The following is a 6,973-nucleotide window of genomic DNA, read 5'->3' as shown; positions in this document are numbered from 1 at the left end:
AGAGGAACCAGTCAGGAATGTCCTCTTTCCCATTTGTTTTGCTTTATATTTAGAGCCATTGGCAAAAAAAAAAATAAGGGACTCAGAAATTCAAGGATATAAATGTATGGTATTCTAGAAAAGTTGGCTTTACTTACAGGTGATATTATTTTGTACCTGATAAAACCAGAAAAGGATATTTCAGTGTTGTGGAACATCCTGAGAAATTTCAAGTTTTTTCGGGATATAACAATGAGGATAAAACAAAGACTATAGCTGTAAACTATGCACCCACACATGAACTGGTACAGCAATACCCATATTTATGGGGACACAATAAAATTATATATTTAGGAGTATGGATTAAAAGGGATTTTGTTATAGCAGCAAAAGATATGTGGGAAGAGACTAAACAAAAGATAATACAAAAACTGAGCAACTTGAAGCTTTTATTTATGAATATGGATAGCAAGATACAAGCAGTGAAAATGTTTTAGTCCCTTTAGTTTTATATACAGGTAAGACATAGTTTTATCATCCAGAGGATAAGTTGTTTTCAACAATTGATAGAGTTGAAGGAATTTTTTCTAGGAAGGAAGCGGGCAAGGGTCAAGTGGGTTAAGTTGATTCTTCCAACAGAATATGGTGGTGGTGGTTTAGGATTACCTGATTTGAAGGGATATTTTAGAGCTACACAGTTAAGTTTCATATATGTAACATGTTAGAAAGCTATAAATCAAAGTGGAAAGGGATGATGATGTTTTCCTCAAGTAGATGGCAAATGTAACTGGGAAAATATGTTTTGGGAGTGTAATGAGATGCTAGACTTCAAAAATTCCATACATAGTAGTCTTTCAGAAATATTGGGTGAGCAAATGCGCGTAACTAAGAAAATTATTTTTTTGAGCTGGGATACAACATCTGAACTGCCTAGACACAGTAAGGCACTGTTAAGTTTAATTCTGATGGATGCCACAAAACAATTATTGAAAATGAAAATCAGAATCTTGGAGTATTGACTATTGCAACTGAGATTAAAAACTGGAAGTGGGATCTTTAGAAAAGGGTAGGAGCGAACTACATAGAAGAAATGGAAATTTTGGGAACAATACATGCAGAATAATATTCTGGAGCAGGAGTGAGGTTTAAGGAAGGCAGGCACTGAGCAATTTATTTAATTCTGGATTAATGATACTTATATAAATGATGTTTATAACTAGGAACCTGTTAATATGGTTTGTTTTCTTTTATATAAATGCATGTTTGCCTGTGTCTTAATTGATAACTCAAGACAGGTGTTAAAAAACAAAACAGAGCCAAAGACCTTAAAATCAGGAACATGTTTTAAATGTTTCTGTAATGTACTTAGAAAGTTGCTAGAATAAAATGTTTTATATTATTAAGCATTTTCTGAAGGATACAATATCTCAAACTCATACAACTGCCATTATTTAATGACTGAAATCCACAGCATTCTGCCAGAAAGGAATGGACAAAAATACCTCTCAGCTTCTTTGTAAAAGCATTTTGGACAAAGCCAAAAACAATGAAGGGACAAAGGTTTATTTTTAAATAGCATTTTCTTTATCTATTGGGTGATCAGATAAACTCACTGTATACATTTTCCCTTTACACTGTACAAATTTTCCCTTTACAGGTGTGTCCCTGGAGTACTGCCTGAGTGACTTGCATAAAGGCATACGGTAGGCAAATAGAGGTGGAAAGATTCAAACCCTGTGCTTTTAATGCAAGAAACTTTGTTAACAGCTTAGAACCTTACATGCAAGACACCTCTAATTAACTTAAAATGCATTTTCTGAAAATCAATACCTATTAAACTGTAATGAGTACCATTATTGGCTGTTATACTCAGTAATTTATCAATAAATGAAGAAATTAGTGAAGCTATGGCAGTTAGTACAGTGGATTAAGGCTCTAAGCTCCTATTGAGCTGCTTCCTGCAGTTAAGGGTACAGCATTTGATTCTTTCTAGTTCCATCTACCTACTGTGTGACTCTGAGGAAGTCACCTAACCAAGGAATACTTCCTAACAAATAGAACAACAACAACAAAAGAAGAGGTACTCCTTCTAGTTCCATTTGTCTACTGTGTGGCGTTAAGCAAGTTACTTAACCAAATAGTGCTCCCAAAAAATAGAAAAAAATAGTATGGGAAGTTGATGAACAAAAAAACTGCCATCTTTATATGTGTTTTATGAACAAGAATAATGATAAAACTATGACAGCTGACGTTACTTTCTAACTGCAATTCATTTACTTGAAACAGAGGTTCAGGATCAGGAAGCAATGGAGAGCAATAAAAAGGGTAAGCTCTTGGTCAGCAACAATAAAATGTCATGTTTATAGGCATTTTAGGAACAAGAGACACTACAAAACTCTAATGACTAGCATTACTGACTGATTGTAGTTGATTTATTTGAAACGGAGGTGTGGGATCAGGAAACAACAGAGGTTCAGTTTGCAGGCACACACATACACACACAAACTTATATATCACCAGAAAAATCTACATACTTACACACACACACACACACACACACACACACACACACACACACACACACACACATACACACGCACACATCTATGCATCACTAAAAAAAGCTACTACCTCGATCTCTTGATATGGCAATTTGACAGTGCAGCTAACTTCTCTCTCAATGGATAGACAGACAATGCAATTAAATCCTCTCCTTGATGTGGTCAATCAGCAATGTGCAGTTAAATAAGCTGATCATTTAAATACTCTCCTTTCTTGACATGGCAGCAAAATCCTTACAGCTACTAGGCTAACATTATACCTGAAATAGGTCTGTGCATCTGCCTCTTTTTTCCCACTGGTTCACTGAAAGAGACTGGAGCTGCACTTAGAGCAGCAGAGCAGGTATATCTTTTTTATTTTTTAATCAGGACGGACCCTCTGGATAGCATCAAGCCCTAGGTAGCTGCCTAGGTTGCCTTGTTCACGATCCTGTCCTGGAAACCAACACCAGAGCAATGACAGTGAACTTATCCAATTCAGATTTAAAATGTGGTTTATGGAAACAACTGTCAAACAACATTTACAGATGAAGCTGTGCAACAGCGCACAGCACTTGAGATAAGGATCTCCAAAATGGCTACACTAAAAATGTCAAATCAATCTTCCATGTGGTTAAAACATGCAAACCGTGCACAATCAGGTTCAGACACTGAAACATGCACCAAAAAATATACACAGCTCTAAAGCTTTTGCCTTACTTAATCCTTAGGCTAACCCTAACTCAACCCATCAACACTCACACAGATACACTTAACCTGTGTCTGCATTCTAAACTGTCAGTATTTCTCTCTCTCTCTCTCTCTCTATATATATATATATATATATATATATGCACATGCTCATATGTCTGCCAGGTACCATGGACAATTAAGGCTATAAGCTGTTTGTAAGCTGTAGGCTTCCTGTAGTCTAAGGTTTGGCTCTTTCAGCCTTCATTTTCCTACTGTGTCCTCTAAGGAAATCACTTAACAAGGCACTGGTCCTGATTCTAAAAAAGGTCCATTTGTATCAGTGTCAGTGCTGTGCTCTGATTAATAAATATACTTTCTCTCTCACTATATGTGTATGTATATATATATATATATATATGTATATATATCTATGTATAAACTGAATTAAATCAAAATATCCAAATATCAATGCCCCAAATGCCAACAAAATGTCAACAACATGAACATTGACAAACTACTATTAATGTGCTGAGCAATAACCTTGGCATATGCAAAATTTAAATTAAAAAAATAGCAAGAACATTGTTTTTTGCAGGAGGGTAAGCACCCCTGGACCACCACACTCAACACCCCTGTTAATTATATATACTAATTCCAAGATTGCATAATATATGTGAAAGAGCACATTCTCCAACCCTGAGAACTATGTGATCTCTCATACCTGTTAACCATCTGCACCCCATAAACACTCTAGTCCAACTTAAACAGTGCCCCTAAACCTAATAGTACCTAAAAAAAGTGTGCCTTTCCCCTTTACTATAGTATAAAGATAACTTTACGTACTATGCACGCAAAATCCACAAAGTCTAAAAAGCAGCACTAACCCATAAATGAATCCCTTAAAACAAAATATTTTTTTATTGGAATAAGCAAAGTTACCACGAAAGAATAAAAGAATGAAAAGCAAAAGGAAATATATAAAGCAACTGGTGATGTAGAAAATGGGAATACAAATAAAACATGCATGGTACTATGCATGACTAAAAATAATGTGAAAATATAAGTGGGCCATGAAACCAACACTAGCAAAACGCTCTAGTTATCTGGACCTGCTTCATATTAGATTGCTCATGTTGCTGGGCTGTGTTGGCTTGAGGTGTTCTTGACACATGCTGTGATTGCTTGCTACATATAGTGTTTCATTTATGATTGATATATAGATGCTTACCCACCTCTGAGATCAACAAATAGCACAAAAAAGGTCATATTTTAACAATGACTCTTTTTTTTTTTTTTTGAGAGAGTGGAAGCAATTTTTTTGGGGGTAGGGAAAATCTTATTTAAGAGTGTAGTAGACTTCACTAAACCAGCAAAACATCAAATAATTCAAGAATCAGTACAAGAAAACATTGTTACACTTTATCTCAGACTACATAGATGTTTAATATTCAGTCAGATGAAACAAACTAATCAAAGCATCAGCTGTCTGAAACCAATAAAAAAGCGCTTTTTGCAGTAGGAACGCCACTCCTACACCTTCCAGTTTGATTGGTTTCATTTTCCTCATTGCTTCCTTATTTATAGCTGCTTATACTTGTGGCAAAAACAATAACCCCAAACACTTTGAATTAGTGCTGGCACACACATAGAAACAGCACCACGCATGCTCTTCTATGTAAAAAAGATCATAGAATTCCAAATCTGGTAACAGAAATCAACATGTTTAAAAAAATTCATTTTACACTTGATGAAGTACAGGGAAACCCCCACCATTGAGACCCTCCAATTATAAAAACCTGTTCAACTTATTTAAAAACCCATTCAGAAGAAACATAAGCAATTAAATTAGCCTTCTGAAGCCAATGGGACACCTTTTTCTAAAATTAAGAAAAATGATAAAAAATGTTAAAAGCAGAATACATAGGGGCCTGGTGTGTGTGTGTGTGTGTGTGTGTGTGTGTGTGTGTGTGTGTGTGTGTGTGTGTGTCTGTGTGTGTGTGTTTTCCACATAAAATATCTTATACTGGTTAGGGAACTTATTAGGGACTTGTCATAATCTGTATTCTTTAATCTTGGGGCCTGGTGTGTGTGTGTGTGTGTGTGTGTGTGTGTGTGTGTGTGTGTGTGTGTGTGTGTGTGTGTGTGTGTGTGTGTGTGTGTGTGTGTGTGTGTGTGTGTGTGTGTTTCTTGCACATAAAATATTGGATACTGGTTAGAACTTATTGGGGACTTATGGTCTGAAACTCATCATAATCTGTATTTTCTAATCTTGTAGGCCAAAGACATCTCATTTAACATGTACCTTACTTTGCATATTCCATATTTATTTGAAACAGAGTACAGATATTTTATCACAATTCTGTGCATATCATCACTGACATAGTTGAACATTATTATATGGATAGGGACACTGTGTAAGACATTATGGACATGGACATGTCAGCCTTGTCTGCAGCCCACTGGGAGTCATGGAGTACCTGTCCCACTGGATACCAGTATACGTGAGTGGCTGTATGTATATTAGCTATAGAGACGTACTGGTGGCAGTGGGGATATTGTGGGCCTCTGCCTTCAGAATATGTCATCAGTTCCTTGATGTATTGCTTCAGCATGTGAGGGAACCTATGTGGTTCCCACATGCCCCAGAAGATGCAGACAAGATCACAATGGAGTTCTATGATATATCCCATTTCTCTGAGGTTCTGTGGGCATACATTCTACCTAAATTGAAATAAAAGCCCCTCCTGATAAAATACAAAGGAGGTACATGAATCACAATGGGTATAATTCTGTCAACTGGCAGGTGATCTGTAATGCACAGGGTATCATCTACAATGTGTGTGCAGGCCACACACCTGTTCATGACTCACACATATGGCAGACTTGTGACTGATTTGTGAGGGGTAACTTCCCTCAAGGTCATCTTGTGGGTGATGCTGGATATGCCCTATAACCCTGTCTCAGAACACCCATCAGAAATCCATACAATCAAATTGACCAGGGGTACAATTTTGCACTATCATAAAACAGAAACATTAGATAGTATGTGTCTGAGATGCTGAAGTCACGCTTCTCTGTTTGGATACATTTGGTGGTACCCTGTAGTATGACCCTACCACATATCCCATAATACTAACCACGTGTGCTGTGTTACACAATATTTTAGTTAGGAAGCTGTTGCAGCCTGGTGGCCTCTTGCAGAGCCAGCAGTTCCCAGTATACAGGAGGCAGCAGCAGCTGAGACAGATGAGGAGTCAGAAGAGGAACCAGCAGCAGGGGATGATCATGCACATGCCAGATGTGAGCAGGCACAATATGATGTGGCACTAGCAAAAAGGCAGCAAATTGCAAATAGTTTTACAACAGAGCTATGCAAGAGTTAAGCAGATGCACTACAGTAAAAGGGATGCATGCATAAATACCAAACTGTGCCTACCTAGGCCTAGGCTGGCCATGCAGTGCATCAGACATAGGCAACCCAATCAACAATGTATGCAAGACAGGGCATAATTATCGTCATTCGCACAGGTGGACAAGGAAGTACAGAGATGCATGTCTTTCACAGGGAAGCATGTGAATGTGAGTGCTGAGATGTAGCAAATGAAGACGTGCATTATGGGTAGTTTGAGTAGTGGATTGGGGAATTAATCTCTACAAGGGCCAGGTTCAGTGGATGTGTAGGATGTGCTAGGAGCTGTGGTGGTGTGTTTGTGTGTGTGGCATGCATGTCAGAAAGTTTGACCTCCTGTGCACACTCCTGC

This window comes from Protopterus annectens, chromosome 3.part1 (genome assembly GCF_019279795.1).
Source record: "Protopterus annectens isolate FY-2018-M chromosome 3.part1, PAN1.0, whole genome shotgun sequence".
Taxonomy (NCBI): Eukaryota; Metazoa; Chordata; order Ceratodontiformes; family Protopteridae; genus Protopterus; species Protopterus annectens.
Note: the sequence above shows the minus strand (reverse complement) of the source record.